Source organism: Tursiops truncatus, chromosome 5 (assembly GCF_011762595.2).
Source record: "Tursiops truncatus isolate mTurTru1 chromosome 5, mTurTru1.mat.Y, whole genome shotgun sequence".
In the NCBI taxonomy this organism is placed as follows: domain Eukaryota; kingdom Metazoa; phylum Chordata; class Mammalia; order Artiodactyla; family Delphinidae; genus Tursiops; species Tursiops truncatus.
Window position 1 is genome coordinate 77,236,845 of NC_047038.1, and position 18,855 is coordinate 77,255,699.

General features: G+C 37.4%; 1 long non-coding RNA gene across 1 annotated transcript in view; it reads left to right on the top strand.

Moving 5' to 3' along the window:
* LOC109548806 (uncharacterized) overlaps positions 1-18,650 on the top strand; it is a 263,053-nt gene extending 244,403 nt beyond the window's left edge. The window contains exon 5 of the long non-coding RNA XR_002174944.2: positions 18,605-18,650. This is a non-coding gene — a long non-coding RNA (uncharacterized lncRNA). The remainder of the gene's footprint in view (positions 1-18,604) is intronic.
* Positions 18,651-18,855: the final 205 nt, after the last annotated feature.

Here is an 18,855-nt window from a genome sequence, read left to right on the forward strand (position 1 = left end):
TGTTCTTATCGATAAGCCCCAGCAGTACTTATCAACAGCTGAGCTAGTGAGTGCTTGTGAAAGAATACCCATATTGATGATGACATCCTGATACAGCTTCCTCCATGTAAACAACTTCACTCTTAGAACAAAACGGCTTCTTTCTTTGGTCAAAAAATAAATGGATTTGAAATCATATCAAACGAACACACAACAATATATGTAGTTAAAATGATCAATAATGACAGTGTTGTTTCAATAAGGTATAAGGTAAAACAAGGCTCATTTATACCTATTTACTGACCAGAGTTTATTAATTAATTAATTTATTTTTTGCTGTGTTGGGTCTTTGTTTCTGAGCAAGGGCTTTCTCTAGTTGTGGCAAGCGGGGGCCACTCTTCATCGCGGTGCGCGGGCCTCTCACTATCGCGGCCTCTCTTGTTGCGGAGCACAGGCTCCAGACGCGCAGGCTCAGTAGTTGTGGCTCACGGGCCTAGTTGCTCCACGGCATGTGGGATCCTTCCAGACCAGGGCTCGAACCCGTGTGCCCTGCATTAGCAGGCAGATTCTCAACCACTGTGCCACCAGGGAAGCCCTGTTCTTATTTTTTTTTCTTCTCCTTTCTATTGTTTCTTTTGTTAGCTCTTCCTCCCTATAACAATCTTGGTCTCTCTACACTGTTTCCTTTTGTTCTCACTTGTGGCATGGATCCACTTACATAGTTTCATGTATATTACTCTGAGGCGAATATAAAAATGCTACTTACCTAATTTTATGTATGAAGAATTATTGCAAGGACAACACTTCTCCCTGCCCTTGATGATTTCCTGTTTACTTCTTCACTCATTCAGTTAACTTTTTGATCACTTGCTGTATCCGAGAGACTGCACTAGCAACCTGCCTCCTAGACCCAAAAGTTTCCTGAACCTCAATTCAGTTACCCCCATTGCAGGAATGCCCCATCCACTAGAATTTCTGTCTCAGATAAATGGAGTAATGACCATTTAGTTAGGAGATAGCAGACATATCACTGTCACTACAAGGTAAGTGTGTGGAAGGTGATATTCTTACTGTTGCTGGGAGTGCACACTTCTGGAATCTTGCCCTCTTGATTTCTCTCTCTCTCACACTCACGTGCACACATGCACTCATATGCACACAGAGTTATTTGGTTTAATAATATTAGTGTATTACATTATAATGTGTAATATTTAGGAATGCAAATTCTGGGTCTGTTGTTTTGGGTTCATATCCCAGCAGAACCACTCATTGGCCGTGTGACATTGAGCATGTTGAAAACTGCTACATATGTCAGTTACCTCATCTATAGATTAGTAGTATAACTACTACTAATTAGAAGTAGTACCCACTTCATTGAGTTGTTATGAAAATTAAAAGAAATCATATGTCAAAGATATTTAGCACTGTGATTGAGTCATCATGGACATTAGGAATGATACATATTAAGCTAAAGATGCTTTGTGGACCACTTTAAAATCAAACAATTTTTAAAATGATTTTTATTAAAAAATGTACTACAAATTTCCATTGATTTATAAGCATATTCTCAGAGAACAACATGTTTTTATAATTGGAGATTGTTTAGATGTCTAGAACTCAGGAATTTCACAATCCTCAAGCCTTTAATATCAAAGTAACATTTGTCAAAGCCCTATGCTGAAAGCCTTAAGAACTTTATATTTTCCAATTGCTTTTTTTTGCCATAATAAAGTTTTTGGAAATTTCCAAGGAAAGGTGGTAGTTACTTCTCATCTATACCAATTCTCCTTCTCTTGAGTATTTCAATATTTTATAGGTTATTTCTTGCCACCATGTCATAAATTTTTCCTAGCTGCTGCTGTTCTGTCAACTACCATCCCCTCTCCAAGTGTGAACACTGGCCACTCTCTTCATTTTCCAATGCAGAACTAAGACTAGGACTTAATGAACTTCACTGAAAGCTTGGGTTTAAATGAAGGAAAAAGGAAACTTTAAACTCTGTCACTGCTCATGAAGTCTTTCAATCATGCTTCTCAAAGAGGTGCCCTCTACTGGCCAGCTCTTTTTGTAGATCCCAGATTGTCTTCATGGTGGAAGGGTCAACCAATTTCCCCTCAAAAAAAGTGCCTTTGACCATACTCCTCTGCCTAGAGTCCAAATTAAATGGGAGCTGGCTTTAGAGAGAAGAGAAACCTTTCTCTATTTTGGTTTAAAGTTGGACTGACTCAGAAGGACTGGCAAGGGAAACAGTATGAAACACTGACATGCAGAGAAATGATGCCTTCAATATCTTTTCCAACATCAGTAAGTTTGTAATTCCATTACATTTGCTATTTGCATGAATTTCTCAAACTATTTTAAAGGTAAAGTGGTATTTCAACTATCAGAGATGGAAGCTGCTATTAATTTTAAATGTAATTCCATTTTTCTTATATCAAGCTAAAAAATTAAGCTTTACTGGGCACCTGGTTTTTAATTTAAATATATTCTTAAATTTAAATATATTCTTTAATTTAAGTATATTCTTTAGTTTAGACTTCTACTTAATGGAATTGTAAACGACCACAATTTATTTTTATTTTTTACTTTTACTTTATTTTATTTTATTTTTTTAACATCTTTATTGGAGTATAATTGCTTTACAATGGTGTGTTAGTTTCTGCTTTATAACAAAGTGAATCAGCTATACATATACATATATCCCCATATCTCCTCCCTCTTGCGTCTTCCTCCCACCCTCCCTATCCCACCCCTCTAGGTGGCATGACCACAATTTAAATATCATTTTCTTTTCAACTCTTTCCCCTTCAAGAAATCAAACTCTCATTTGTTTCTCTGACTGCAACCTCTGATCTTTCCATCTCCTCCATCCTCTTACTTCTACTGACTCTGTTTATTGTTTTTATCATAACTTCGATCTTTCCAATTATTTCAGTTAATCATTTCATTTCAGATTATCTTCTTAACCCCTGGAATCTGGTACATCTTTTTACCACTCAACTGAAAATGCTCTCTTGAATATCTGCAGTTCCTTCTTATTCCCAGGGGGAGAAAACATGACGGATCTCTGAACCAGTAGTAGAAATAGGCCCTTTTCACTTCTTGCTCTGGTGAGATAGGGTGCATGTAAGAAGCATACATTCTGGTCTACACCTTGTTTACGTATTCATGTTTGTGGCTATATCTACTGAGATAGCTAGGTACACAACATTACCTTTTCTTGGACTGCTGCATTCACTTCTGTACCAATTCTCAGACTTACTTCCAAAAGGAAGCCTCTGCCCATTAAACCCATCCACCTCCAATTCCTTCCTTATTCAAAGTATTTTTTTTCTACAGTGTTACAGTATGCACTATTTTAATTTTTAGTTTTAGTTTATTGCTTTGTAGGTACTTCCAAGTTTATCAGAAATGTGTTTTTAATAACTAAACAAATAATAACATTGTGTCATGTGGGAAATGTTTCTCATTTTTCTTCTCCACACCTTCAAAGAATCTACTTCCTCTTTCACTAGAGTGAATGCTCAATAAATACAATTATCTGGCATACATATATGCCTGATAACATCTTATTTCTTTTAGCTTTGAGTTAAAGATAATGGATCATTTAGGAGTATTTTAGAAAAAAATAGTTTAGACTAATTTTATATGTATAGATACATATAGATATAGGTATAGAGGGACTTCCCCGGTGGCACAGTGATTAAGAATCTGCCTACCAATGCAGGGGACATGGGTTTGAGCCCTGGTCTGGGAAGATCCCACATGCTGCGGAGCAACTAAGCCCATGTGCCACAACTACTGAGCCTTCGTGCCACAACTACTGAAGCCTGCGCGCCTAGAGCCCATGCTCCACGACAAGAGAAACCACCACAATGAGAAGCACGTGCGCTGCAACAAAGAGTAGCCCCCGCTCGCCACAACTAGAGAAAGCCTGCGTACAGCAACAAAGACCCAACACAGCCAAACAGAAATAAATAAAATAAATAATAAAAAGCCAATTCTTAAAAAAGATATAGATATATAAATGTCACTGGATAAAGGTTTACATATGTCATCATGAATTCTACTGAGACTGGAAGGACAGAACTACCTCTAACAATGTTTATCATAAGCATGATTTATTTTACAAGAAGAGCTTTTCAGATTCAAAAGGAACACTCTATTCATCATCTCAATCCATTACACAGGGCTTTGTAGAGAATTACACTGAGAAGAATGTTAGTGTCTTAAAAGTTTACATTTTTATTGATTTTAAAACAATGAGACCAAGTTTTATTTTGATCAGTCTAACTGGGCTGTTGAATTGGGGGGGGATGAGCACAGAGTATTTTATTAGCTTTATTCCCTCTCCAAGAACTTTAGTCAACAATGAAGAGCTTTTTCTTCCATTGATTTGAATACCAACCAATGCTACCAAATGAGAAAGTCAAAGCGACAGTAAATTTGAACTCTGTCTATGATAGTATAGCTGAAATACTTCTGTTTGAATGAATCTGTTCATCATCTGTTAGACAGGTTGTTTCAGGTGCATCCTTCCAGGAGTCATGTTGTAAACTCTGGTCTGCTGCATCTTACTATCGAATTGTAAGAGTCCTAGTTGATCTTATGGTAACTACATTGACCTTATGTAATTTTGTCAGAGCATTGCTCTTTGGTTTATTATGGCTTATTATTATTTCCTTGCTATGTTATTTTTCCAAGTCATCAATTAAGAGGGAAAATGCTAGTTTGTGCAGTCCCCAAATCAATAAATCTATATATATCTACACCTCTTTCTCTCTCTCGTTTTCTCTCTCTGTCTTTGATCAAATAAAAAAGTTCCATTATTTTTAAAGGATCATTAGACTCTTTGCATTCACCTCTTTAACCTCTTTAATAATTGTATAACTCCTTTTGGTGAATCATGATAAACATCAGACAGGCACTCCCTCACCTCTTGCTTTCATGCCATTTCTCACCCACTTCTCTCCTTATAGGTTGCCAATTTCTTGCACTTTGGTTTGTATTTCCTGTGTTTCTTTTTATAAAACTAAATAGGTATATTCTTCCTTATGTAAATTGTAGCATACTAATGTCGACTTTAGACCACTTAATATTCCAGGAAATTACTCTATATCATTTAAATATAATTTGCCTATTTTTCCCCTATTCCTAAGTATTTTATGGACAAGGATCCTAACTGAAGAGCACCCTCTGTGATTGTATAATGAAATTCAGTATTTTTCAATGGGTGATATTGGTGGTGGTATAGTTGTTCTCTTTCATGTCTGCACGTTAATTTTTTCCTCTTCCGTCTTTCCTTCCCTTCACCTCCAATCTCCAAGAGGCACTATCACTGTTGTATTTATCTCATTCTTCCCCAGAGCACTGCTTCTCCAAGTCTGCAATTTTTATTTTCATTTTCTTTGAAGCCTTTTTCCTGTAGGTGGTGCTGTGAATGATTGGGGCTGAGATCTGTGTTCAGTATTTTAGTAATTAGCCTTGGGACCTTTTCTTTCTGGGGATGTTTTTTTTCTGTGTTACATCTAGGGTCTCCACTCTGCTCTTCTATTTTCGTCACACTGTCTTAAATACTTCTCTGTCTGCTCTCTATGCATACAAGCTTGCAGTCACAATGCATGCTCCAGCATTAGTTCTGTCAGGATTTGGAGTTTATTTCTCTACATAAACGTGGCTATAAGTGTGTGGAATTTCCCGTCTTCTAATGATGCTGAAGATGTGGGTCATGTGTGATTTTCTTTGAGGTTTCTGTTGATCATATTATTTTGAGGAGATTGTATGAAAAGATTCAGATTCCAGAGATTTTCATTATCCTCCAAACAGGGAATGATTAAAATCCAAACTTTTTACGTGGTTTAAACTGTGCTTCGCAGTCTGGACCCATCTCAACTTCATCTTGAGTTATTCTGACAGTTCTTTCTGCTCTAGCTGTGCTCAAGTTCTTTGCCTTTAGAATGTCTCTTACAGATACCCATAAAAATAATTTTACTTTAATATTTATTGTGATATTACTCATATGTACTATCTTTAATGTAAGTAGAATTAATTAAATCTCTCTTGCACAATGATTATTACTTCTTTTTCCAGCAGAATACATGCACAATTTCCCCTCTCTAAATATCTATTCATGATTTTTTACCACTTACTAATATGATTTAAACATGTTAAAATATGCTAATGATTGATTTTCTAATTTGTAAGACACCAATATCAAGCTAGTAACTTTGAGAGCATAGAACTAAACGCACTTTTTAATTCGAGAGAGCACATTTCTTCTTTTTCTCCTCTTGAATTTTAAATTCTACTGACGGGAAGAATGGCACAGTTGAAAAAGTCAATGCTTTTTTATGTTGGTAATGTATCTGAGGCTTAATAGAACTAGCATATATACAACACAGTATTAAGGACAATTTTTCAGTCTCTTTTAAGAATGTTAAAAACATGGAAATTATATTGACTGTGATAATATCGTAATTCATTGCACAGAATACAGTAGCTACACTGTCATTATTTATATCAATAGACTCATTAAGGAGCTGAAGATTTTTCTCCTTGAGTTATTGTGCTCCTCTGAATAGTCAGTGAAACCTTTGGCCATTCCTTTGATCCAGAAATCTGCCTTTGTTTCTCTGGAGAAGCAGTAGAGAAATTATCTTAGAGATACTGTAGACACTTAAAAAGAAGCCTACACATTCCTTTCAATATAACCACTCTGGATTATTTACCATGGATTATTATCTAACATGCTTGGCAAGCAGAACTTTAAAATTAAAAAGACCCAGGTTCAAATTCACCTTCACTTCACACTTCATATATTAAAAGGTTGTTTAATCTAATTTTTAGCTTGTGCACCTGTATGTTAAGAAAAATAACATCTATCTCATGGAGGCACTATGAAATTTGATAAAGTAATGTATACCAAGCTGCTCTTGCAGTAATTGGCAACTCATTGTGGCGCAACAAGAAAGCTATTGATATTCTTCAAATCTCTTTGAAATCAGAGTGCACATTAAGGTGGCTTATTAGAGGTGATATCATTTGATGTTTCTTCATTTTTATACCATAATGCTTCTTGGGAACTGCTCTGTGTAGGTAGCAGAATTTTAAAGGTGTCTTATAATTAGTTTCTGATTGTGGCTGTTCTTAAATAGTTCAATCAAGTATGCAATAGAAGGAACTTTTGCTAGTTGGGTAGATTAAGATATTACTCTGCAAGTATGTCTTCTCAGGGCACCTTTGAGACACAGTGTCCCAGAGGAAGCAACTACTCAAAATGGAGAGATATAAATCAGAGTGACTTCTCACTGAACATTTCAGTAACATGTGTCTGCTACTGTTCTAAGAATTTTAAAATATGTTAATTCATTTACTCGTCATATTTAACCTTCTGAAGTAGCAGAGTAGCATGGCCTACTCTGCTCACCTTTACCTATCTGTGCATTCATACTCCAGCTGCTGTGAGTGCTGGATACTAATTGTTCAGAGATTTTCCCATCTTTGGAGAATTGTCCTCCCCTCTCACCCAAACTGTCTTATTGGAGAGATTAGCCCCAATCCTCATATAAGTGTACAAAAGACTGCTTTTTCCCTACAGCGGAATAACTCCGTGCTTCCCCAATAGGTTCAAGTTGAAGTAGGCTCCAGCTGTGGTGGCTACTCTCCAAGATGGCTCCCCAATGAATCCATATCTCTTGGTATTTATCTGTTTATGTTGTCCTTTCCTATATTGAATCTGGGATAGCCCAATAGGATGTATAACCAATAGAATAGAATATTACCAGTAGAATGTGGCAAAAGTGACACTGCAGTTCTCTGAGGTTAGATTATAAGAACCTTCAAAGCTTCTACATTTGTCTCATAATATTTATCCTGGGGAAGATAAACCACCATGTTAAAAATGTCTGATTATCCTAGGAGGGCTATGATGTGTGGAGCACAAGCCATGTGGAGAGAATCTGGATGGAGACAGAGCAGATGCTGTACTGCTCCAGGTATTCCAGACATCCCAGCCAAGTGTCAGACATGTGGGTGAACATGCTATCTTGGATATTTCAATCCCAATGGATTCAACATGGGGAAGAAATGAGGACCCTAAGCTTATGTCTCCAGTTGCATTGTCCCAGTCACCTTCAGTCCTTTGAGCCACCTCGTCTCACTGTACTCTGTCCAAATTTCTGACCCACCAGAACCATGAGATAATAAAATTGTTTTCCACCACTAATTTGGGAGGAAGTATGCAGCAGTAGATGACGAGAACACCTGTGAGACCACACACCTGCTTAGCTTCTTCCTCAACTCTATGCTGCTTCCGCTCCTTTCTTCAGTGCAGTCCTTCAATAAGTCACTTGCACAAGAATCATCATCTCAGCTTGTCTTCTAGAGGACTATACCTAAAACTTGTAGGTTCTTTTAGTATTCACACTTTATAGATGCTCAGTGGAGGCACTGATGAATAAAATAACTAACCGGAAGTCACACGGCTAATACTTAAGAGAGCTGGTACTTGAACCAGGCCTCAGAGCCCTTGTTCTTAACCAGAATGCTATCAGAATGCTATTTAGCTCCAGACCAGAGGTACCTGCCTACCATGGGCAGAATATCATGTTGGGCTACTATATTAAAACTCCAAATCAAATAAGCCTTACAATATGAAGAGCAATCATTTACTCATTTTCTGATTTTTTTTTTTTTTCATTCCGAGGGTCTGTGTCTTCTACTGAGAGAAAGAATCCACTGTCTTGTTTAGCATGTAAGCTTTCTGTGAGATGGCAGCATGACAACACATGGGGGGCCTGGCTGTCGGCCAAGTACAGTGGTATTCTGTTCGCACCATGCTAGTCCTTTTGTCACTTGTTAAAAATTCAGTGTTATCTACTCTCCCAAATATTGCTACCATCTGCCTACACATGACTTTGACAATGACTATGTGGTAGTCACACACAGTAGGCACACAGCTGTGTGCCTAATACCAATTATTATGATGTCAAATGGCCAAAGCAAATGCATTTTCAAGCATCTATTTTTAAACTCTGCCCTCCCAGTTTTCCCCAGCACCCTGGATCCCCAAAGCACCTTGCTCATTCTTTTGAAATATTGTGATGGTCTTAGAAACTACTGATGCTTTCTGCTTCATAAAGGAAAAAAGTATCATAAAAATCTATACATCTATCAACCAAATTAAAATAGCTTTAGGGGCTAATTTTTTAAGATCACAATTAGAGATATAGTGTGGACTGGTAAAAATGTTCATTTAATTTTGTTAAATGGAGCCAAGATAACTTGATAGTTTTACAGTAGCATTTTCCCAAATGTGTACTTACAAATAAGTCAGTGCTTGCATTATGGATCTTAACGTTCCTTTAAAAGTTTCTGAGAAATATAACATAGTTTAAAATGGCATAGTCTTAGCTAGTGTTGTCTGACATGTTTGGCAGGTTCCCAGCAATAAGAAATTTCTGAAATAGCAAATTTTTTTTCTCAACAATTAACTTTAATAAGAATATGTTCATCTCCATCTCCTCACCAGCTTAGCTGTAGAATATCAGTTAATATTTATTACCTGCTTAGAGTAATAATAAAAAAAAAATTCATACATGTGCACTTTGAGACAAAGACCTTCCATTTGAAATGCCTGGCATTAAGCTGAGCACAGCCAGAGGCTGGAGAGTCTCACAAATGTAAGAATGAAGACAAGAAGATATAACTCCCTCTGGAAGGAAAGCAAATGATAATACCAAGATAAAAATCTCTTGGTATCTGTCTTGGGAAATTTTGGCAATTAACTGTGGCGTTCCATTTAGTGAGAATCCAAAGTGTCAGAAATATAAAGAAGAGTGTAAAGGTCAAAATACAAAGGAAGTCACAGATCAATACAAAAAGTCCTAACCAGTTGCTCTGTACCTTTCTTCAACAAACAAACAGACAAAAATAAAACAAACAAAGAACTTATGTTTTGCTCTGCAAATCCTTCTGGATTTAACTAGAATTTTATTTTGGGCAAGTTTCACTCAGTTTCAGTGACCATGCTGCTTCTGCACCAGGCTAACTAGCACTCATTCTCCATATATCCTCTTAGGCTTTGCTGCCTCTGAGCCCCTCCTATCTTTAATAAGTAGCCCTCTTTGGTTTTCCCACAATGCCATGGTCTTGTATCCTGACACCTGTTCTTCTGTATGATAATTACCTGCTTGTTAGTCTTATTCACAATTGTATACCCAGTGCTTAAAATTACATGTAAGGAACATAGTTGGTGCATGACAAACGTTCATTTATCCCAATATGTATTAAGCAACTACCACATTCCAAGAGCTGTGCTAAGTACTAAAAATACAGCAAATAAGAAGTCAAACATTGTTCCTGACATCATGGAGCCTCCATTTGAATGTCGGACCTGTAGGACAGTAAACACTATTTCTTATGGGTCAATTCAATATACTTGCTATTAAGGATAGTGTGATAATTGTTGGATCCCATCGAGACTGCATTCATTCTGTCACATCTTTACCATCCATTAGCCCTCTTTTGTCTTTCCTTCCTTCTAACCTAGCTTGGATTTCATGGTCCATTATTGTCGGCCCTCCTTTATGTACATCTCAACTCTTCTTCCTCTGTAACACTTGCTTGGCAAAGCCTCAACCACCGGTCAACACAATTCTCTACCTACTACATTCCTCAGGATGGCTACTGAAAAAAAGAAAATCCTGCTGCCTGAATTTATTCTGTTTATGAGTACAAACTTCAAGCTGCTCAGGTATCCTGCTCTATTTACCTTATCAATTCACCCCCTCATCCTTCCATATCTCCCCACTCTCCCACGTTTTCTGGTTTCCCCTTCCTATTAGCTCAATTACCTCAGCATATAAACATGCTATAATATCCCATCTTAAAAAAAAAAAAAATCTACATAGTTCTCCAGCTACTTCTTCAATAATCAGCTAGTTTTTATGGTAAAATTCTGCCAAAGAATTCTTTGTGCTCACTGTCTTCTATTTTTTGTTTTTCCATTCTCTCTTGCTGCAGCCATAACCAGCCTTTCATCTAGTCTTGTCTGGATCACCAATTGCCACTGTGTTGCCAAGTCAAGCTGTTTCTCCAAAGTCTTCTGCTCAATAGCACTTGACATTTTCTTATTACTTCTGGGACATTATACTCCCCAGGTTTTCTTATTTCCTTGCTGTCCAGTACCCTTGACTGGCCCCTCTGTTTTGCTTCATCCTGTAAACATTTTAGTGTCCCTTGCAGCTCTCATCCCTCATGTTCAAACACATCTCCTGGGTGACTTCATCCAGTCACAGAATTTTTATATAATCTGATAGATGATTCTGAGAGTCACATTTTTAGCCCCAAACTTTCCCCTGGACACTAGACTCATACAGCATATCTAACTACCTATTGCTATTTCCACTTGATGTTTATGTATCTTACATATATAGGACTTTTCATCCATTGCCTGGGATACTCTCTCTTCATATCTTCTAAACCTTTTCTTCATGCCATTTGAGTCTAAGCTTAAGTACTGTTTCTTTAGAAAATCCCATCCTACCAAACCATCCAGTCAAACCCTCTCCCAACTGTATGTGCATCCTCTTACGCTGCTATATTTTCCTTTAGAGTATTTACTTGCTTATTTTCATCTCTCTTACTAGACAGAAAGATTCATGAAGACATGCATTACTATATCCTTAGAACATAGAACAAAACATAAAACACAGAAGGCATTCAAAAATTTTGATAAATAAAATAAGCAAATAGATAAAATAATTACAGATAGTTACACTCCGAAAGAAAAAAATAGGGTGTGGTGTTGTATTTAAAAACAAAATAACTGTGGAAGGGTGAATAAAATTGTCAGACATCTCTCTGAGATAATGACTAAGACTTAAAGGTTGAGAGTGAAGCTGCCTCCTGTAAAGCCAGGGAAAACACATTCAAGGAAGAGCAAATAGAAAGTGTAAAGAACCTACACAAAGAGCTTGTTGAATTCCAGGAATTGTTGGAGGACCTTTGTGACTGGAGCACAGTGAATGAAGGAGGGAGTGGCTTGAGATCCGGATGGAGAGATGAGTAAGAGGTAATTAGGAGCTGCTTATAGGCAATGATAAGGGCTTTTAGTACCATTTTTAGTGAAATCAAAAACTACTGCAAAGTTTTAAGCAGGGGAGTGGCATGATCTTATTATTTTGTAATAAGGACTTGCTGTTCAGTGGATAATGGATGGAAGGAGAGCAGTACAATAGTAAAAGCAACAGGGAGAGCAGTCTTGTGGCTATTACACTAGTCAGGAAAGAGATGATGATGACTGGTCTCGGGTTGTGACAATGACATGGAGAAAATGACACAGGTTTGCAATTTATTTTGAATCTAGAATTGATAGATATTTTTAATAGATTGAATCTGGGATGAGGTAAGGGAAAGAACCAAATTAAGTATGACTCTCAGATATACGTAGGAACAGGAAGACCTGTCAATTTCCAATTTAAAGAAGAGTAAGTAGGATAAGATTTGCAGAGGAAAATCGAGTCATTTGGGTTAGATTAAATCTGAGGTGCCTATGAGATATGCCAGTGGAGATGTCTGAGCTCTGATAGAGTTTATGTAATTGAACTTCTGGGGTGGTTTTATTATATTCCCCACTTTACAAATGAATTTACTGAGATATGGAGGGGTTAATTAATTTCCCCACATCCTTCAGCAGCAAATGGAAAAGTGAGAATTACATTAAGTCTGTCTCACTCTAAAACAGTGTATATAACTCATTAAGGTTAGATGATCTGGGAAGAAGTCTGTTCAAGAAATACAGATTTGGGAGTTGTCAGCACATGATATTATATATCCATTGGTGTGACTACCTAGGAAGAAGAGAGGGCTGAGAACTGAGGAATATCAACCTGTAGAGGCTGGCTAAAGATAACGAAGGGCATCAAGATGGTCTGACCAATTAGGTAAGAGAAAAATCAGGAGAAAGTTTCATGGCGGCAGAGAACACAGTGTTACTGATAGGAAGGAACAGTGAACTGTGTTGAATTGCTGAGAATTTGAGTAAAATGAGTACTAGAATGATCCATATATGTTTCGTAAACAAATAAGTGCATGATTAAAGATCTTCAAAAATATATTTCCTCCAGAAACTCATCAACCTCTTTTATTCCTTTCAATTTTTAAAAACTATGCTCAGACTGGATCTTAAAAAAAGTATGAAGTATAGGAAAAAATGGAGAAAATAAGAAGCATTTCTAAATCATGTGACTTTGGACAAATCATTTGACTTTCTCTAAAGTTCCAAGTCCTTGTCATAAAACAAGAAAAGTTGTCTATTCTATTTCCTTTATAAGCTTCTTGGAAACCATATGTAGCAATGGAGTGTTAAAATGTTTTTAAAAACTCTTGAAATATTAAGCCATATTAGTTCTTTATACGTATGTGAACATTTACATTTTCTCTTATTCTGTCTTCCCATTGAATAGCAAACCTTGAAGACTGTAACTTCTACTATTTACTTAGTTCAGTTGGGCCTAGTACTGTAGAGTGCATTTAACAGGGTAAAAAAGATGTCAAATCAGATGCTGTTTTCCAGATGCTGTGATATTGTGACTCATAATAAGAAATGCACATTTGGTCTTCTAGCCATTCCTGGTACAGATCTCCTAAAACCCTTGGAATTTCCTAAGTGAAGAGAACAGTTTTGTTATGTTAATGAAGTGATTTTTGGAAAGCCCTTGGGTAACCTTAAGAATGGGGGCTGTTTGCCAGGGGAACCAACACTGTGATTGGAGGGTTGGAACTTTCAGTGCTTCTCACCCTCCCACCTCTTCCACCTCCACTCCAACCTGCTAGGAGAGGGGAGGAGCTGGAGTTTGGATCAGTTGTCCCTCTATCTGGATGTTTATCTGTATCTTTTCTTCATGTCGTTTTATAATAAATATAATACAGTAATCCAGTAGGTAAAATGTTTCTCTGAGTTCTGTGAGCTGCTTTAGTAAATTAATGAACCTGCAGAGGGGGTCATGGGAACTTTTGCCTGTAGGTCAGAAGTCCAGGTAACAACCTGGGCTTGTGACTGGCGTCTGAAAGGTGGGGGGAGGGGCAGTCTTGTAGGACTGAACCCTTAACCTGTGAGATCTTATGTTATCTCCTGATAGATAGTGTCAGAATTGAGCTGAATTCTTTGGACATGCCGCTGGCATCTGAGGAATGCTTGTTGGTGTAAAAACACCCCCAGTGCCCCACATTGGAATTTGGTGATCAGGAACCCAAAAGAGGTGCCTTCATACATTTTGTAATTATTATTATTGTTAATAGTATCAGTATTTGTAGGTGGTCACTACAGTCATCTACCCCCATCATTTTTTCTAGGAATGTAAATAACAGATTTTTATATTTTTAGGTACATATTACTCCTGTTGTAACTCTTATAAAGTTACAATACAGTAAGGTTGTGAATGATAATCCTAAAGTTGGAGGCTTTCTTGGTCCTACTCCACAGTTGTAAATTTTTTTTTAATGGAAAATAAGGAGGAATACCCGAGAATGGTTTCATGGTTTCATGGTTTCCTTATGGAAGGCTGTGTATATAAATATCCTTCTAGCACCTATATGCTTCTCAGCCATATTACAGGGAAACCATAATTACTAAGACGTGAGAGATAAAGAGATAGAATAGCAATATAAGCAATAATAACATTAACCATTTTAAAGTTTTGTTGGACAGACTAAGCACAAAGGCAGTCTGAAAATATCAGCAACAGCATATCTGAAAAGACAGTGTTCATACAGAAGTTAGTAACAACCCATCATAGAAAACATGGGGTAAAAATGAGCAATTGATAATTGAGAGCAAAAAAAAAAAAAAAATACATAAAATCAATATCCCTATTATATGTTAGTTAATTATTTAGAAATTTAAGTCTAAGAGTCAGTAGATTTTGTTACAAGACCAGAACCACCTTTTCACTATAGCCATTGCCCTTTGGTGTCCTGGAATGACTTTACAAAAGCAAATGGTCTGGAAATTTCATAAGCCAATTTGGTCTTTTCTGGCCAAGTTCCAAAATGGTCGTTCTGAACAAGGCTTATAATTGAGACCACTATAAAGCTCTAATCTTACTGTAATGTGACAGCAACCACTACCATTTACAGTTTCCTCTCCACACTCAGGGGACTCATACTGTGATGGAGAATGGGGAAAACAGGATCAGGAGAAACCAGAGAAAACAGTTTGGTTTTTTGACTATTAACTTGGAGTTATTTGTACTAAGAGTTCCTCTAATCTACCCACAGACTTGGGATACTTCAAGCATAAGCCCTAGGGAATTCAGGGTTTTTTGTATGTTCCTATTGGGATTTCCTTTGGCTTTTCTCCCTCATTTTCAGTTAAATAGGCCAGACAAAAATCAACATTACAAAGATATCTAATAATAGAAAGACAAAAACATTCTGAGACAAAATGGGTTTGGGGAATACTATTTAATAGATAAGGAGTGCAGGCATCTGGAATCACAATGGAAAAATAATTCAAATAGTAAAACTGGGTTTCTGGAGCCCCTCAAGCTAAACAGACTTCATAACAGTCAACCACACCACCCTCAATTCAGAATGACTCAACCTTTAACCAATTTATAATTTAATTTTGAAATTTAAGAAATGTTTAAAGTATTTTGCTAAAAATTATATCCCATCTCTTTTGCACCCTAATGATCTCCAGAGAGGGGTGGTTTCTCAAGGACAGTGTCAAAGAAAAATTGCACCAGATGGAGTTAAACAGGCAAGGAAGACTATTTTAGTCAATTACCATAAGGGTGAGAGATTGAACTCAGCTCCACTGAAACAAAATGCAGATGAGTTTTTAAGCATTGACTGGATCCTCTGTGTTTGCAAATCAGCACTTGTCAAAGCTGGGCTTCTACCTTCCCCCCTAGAGACTTGTAGATGGAGCCCTATCTTTAATGAGGACTACATTTCTGGGAGAATATTTACATCTCAAAGGGGCAGAAAAAGAATTTACAATGGCAAGTTTTCTAAAGTAAGAAAAGGGAGGGGCTTCCTTAGTGGCGCAGTGGTTGAGAGTCCACTTGCCAATGCAAGGGACACGGGTTCGTGCCCCAGTTTGGGAAGATCCCACATGCTGCGAAGCGGCTAGGCCTGTGAGCCATGGCCGCTGAACCTGCGCGTCTGGAGCCTGTGCTCTGCAACGGGAGAGGCCACAACAGTGAGAGGCCGCGTATCGCAAAAAAAAAAAAAAAAAAAAAAAAAAAAGGGGAGATCAGAGGTCTATAGCCAAGAAGAAACCTATCTAAAGTTTGATTAAGCAGTGGGGAACATTCAGGCTGTCGTGGTCAACAGTTCCAGGACTCATGTCCTATACAGATACTGCTAAAACAGTCTTTTATGATGTATGTACTTATAGCCTATGAGTTATTCAAAGCAACATGCAGAGATTTCTGGGAAATCTGGATAAAGATTTATGAGCTCCTCAAAGCTCTGTGCCATGGCTGGACCTCTCACCTGTTAAGACCTCATACATTGTTTTGAAAGAACTCAGTTTTACAGCATGAGATCAACTGATGCTGTGCTGAGGCACAAATGTTTTTGCCTCTTCTTCAGCCAGCAGGAAATCCCTGGAGAGGGTGTAATAAGTCAGAAGGCTAGAGGAGATGTTGAAGGAAAAGCAGTTGCTTCTTACTGCTAATGTTTAATCTGTCCCCTACAGAAATGAAAGTGGCTTTTTATCTTTGAGTAGAATAAGGTGATTTCTTAGAAGGGGAACAAGATGACTTGCAGAAGTTGATGCTGATGCCTGAGTGGTAAATTCAATTCAGCACATGACTTATGCGAATTTCAAGACTGAGATAAACTTCACTAATGTAATGGCTTTTGGGGAATAAGTTCAGAATTTCTTTTAAGTCTCTTAAACTGTTGTTGCCTTGCCGTTGTGGGTTACGTTTGATCTGCCACATTTAATAGCTTGTCATTATTTCTGTCATCTTCATAGAAATTTGCTCCAGGCTAAAACCTGACTCACAAGTTGAAGGGAATCGTAAAGTACTTTTCCCAAATCTGAGAACTTCATAATTCAATATAAAACAAAACAATAATACATACAATATAAACACTTTAATAAATGCCTATTTTATGATCAAGGTGTTTGTTTAAACGTGTTTTTCAAATATTAACTTAATATCTATAAGGTCCCTGAATTCTAGTAAATTTGTATTGTATTCTAGTAAATTTGTATAAACATAACTATTCTCGTATGTTTACAGTACTTTTATTTCTATTTCCTACTGTGTAGTACTTATGATTTAATGTTATTTTCTATAACACATTAATATGAAATCTTTTGAAAAAATATTGTCTTATAACTAAGTAGCAAAATGGTCTTAAAAAAGTTTTATCAAAGTATAATTGACAGGGCTTCCCAGGTGGCGCGGTGGTTGAGAGTCCGCCTGCTAATGCAGGGGACATGGGTTCGTGACCTGGTCCAGGAGGATCCCGCATGCCGCAGAGCGGCTGGGCCCGTGAGCCATGGCCGCTGAGCCTGCGCATCCGGAGCCTGTGCTCCGCAACGGGAGAGGCCACGACACGGAGAGGCCCACGTACCGCAAAAAAAAAAAAAAAAAAAAAAAGTATAATTGACATACAATAAACTACACTTAAAGTGTACAATTTGATGAGTTTTGACAAATGTATATAAACATGGAACCATCACTGCAGTGAAGAAAATGGACATCATCCATCACCCCAAGTTTCCTTGTTCCATTTCTTTTTAAAACTTATTTAATAATTTATTTTTGGCCACGTTGGGTCTTCATTCCTGCAGGTGGGCTTTCTCTACTTCTGGCAAGCGAGGGCTGCTCTTCATTGCGATGTGCATGCTTCTCATTGCGGTGGCTTCTCTTTTTGGGGAACACAGGCTCTAGGTGCGCGGGCTTCAGTAGTTGTGGCGCACTACTCTAGAGCACGGTCTAGCTCACGGGCTCTAGAGCACAGGCTCAGTAGTTGTGGCCCATGAGCTTAGTTCTCCACGGCATGTGGGATCTTCCCCGACCAGGGATCAAACCCGTGTCCCCTACAGTGGCAGGCGGATTCTTAACCACTGCATCACCAGGGAAGTCCCCCTTGTTCCATTTTTAGTGCTGTACTCTTGCCCTCTCTATTCTTACTCTTGAGGCCTCTGTCCAGAAGCAGCCTCTAATCTGCTTTCTGTTATATATTAATTTGAACTTTTTAGAATTTCTATAAATTTTATGTAAATGGAATCATACATTATGCACTTCTTTAGTCTGCCTTTTTTACTCAGCAAAATTATTTTGGGATTCACCCACATTTTGGTGTGTATGAAGAATTCATTCTTTTTTAATTGCAGAAATATTCTGTTGTAGGATGTATAAGATTTTGTCTATTCACCTGTTGATAGACGTCTGGATTGTTTCCAGTTTTTGAATATCATAAATAAAACTGCTATGAACACTTATTTAAAAGTATTTGATAAGCTGTATACTTTCTTTTTTCTTGCTAAATATCTAGTAGTATAATAGGGGAATCATCTGATATATGTATGTTTAACTTTTAAATAAATTGCCAAACTATTTTCTAACGTTGTTGTACCATTTTATACTCTTATCAGGAGTGTATGAAAGTTCCAGTTGCTCCATATCCTCACCAACAATTGGTATGTATGGACTTCTTAATTTTAGTCATTGTAAAATAGGTGCTTAGTAGTATCTCCTTATGGTTTTAATTTGCATTTCCCTAATGAATAATGATGATAAACATCTCTTCATGAGCTTACTTACTTGCCATCCATACATCTACATTGGTGAAGTGTCTGTTCAAATCTTTTGTTTATTTCTATTTTGGGTGGTTTGATATGCTATT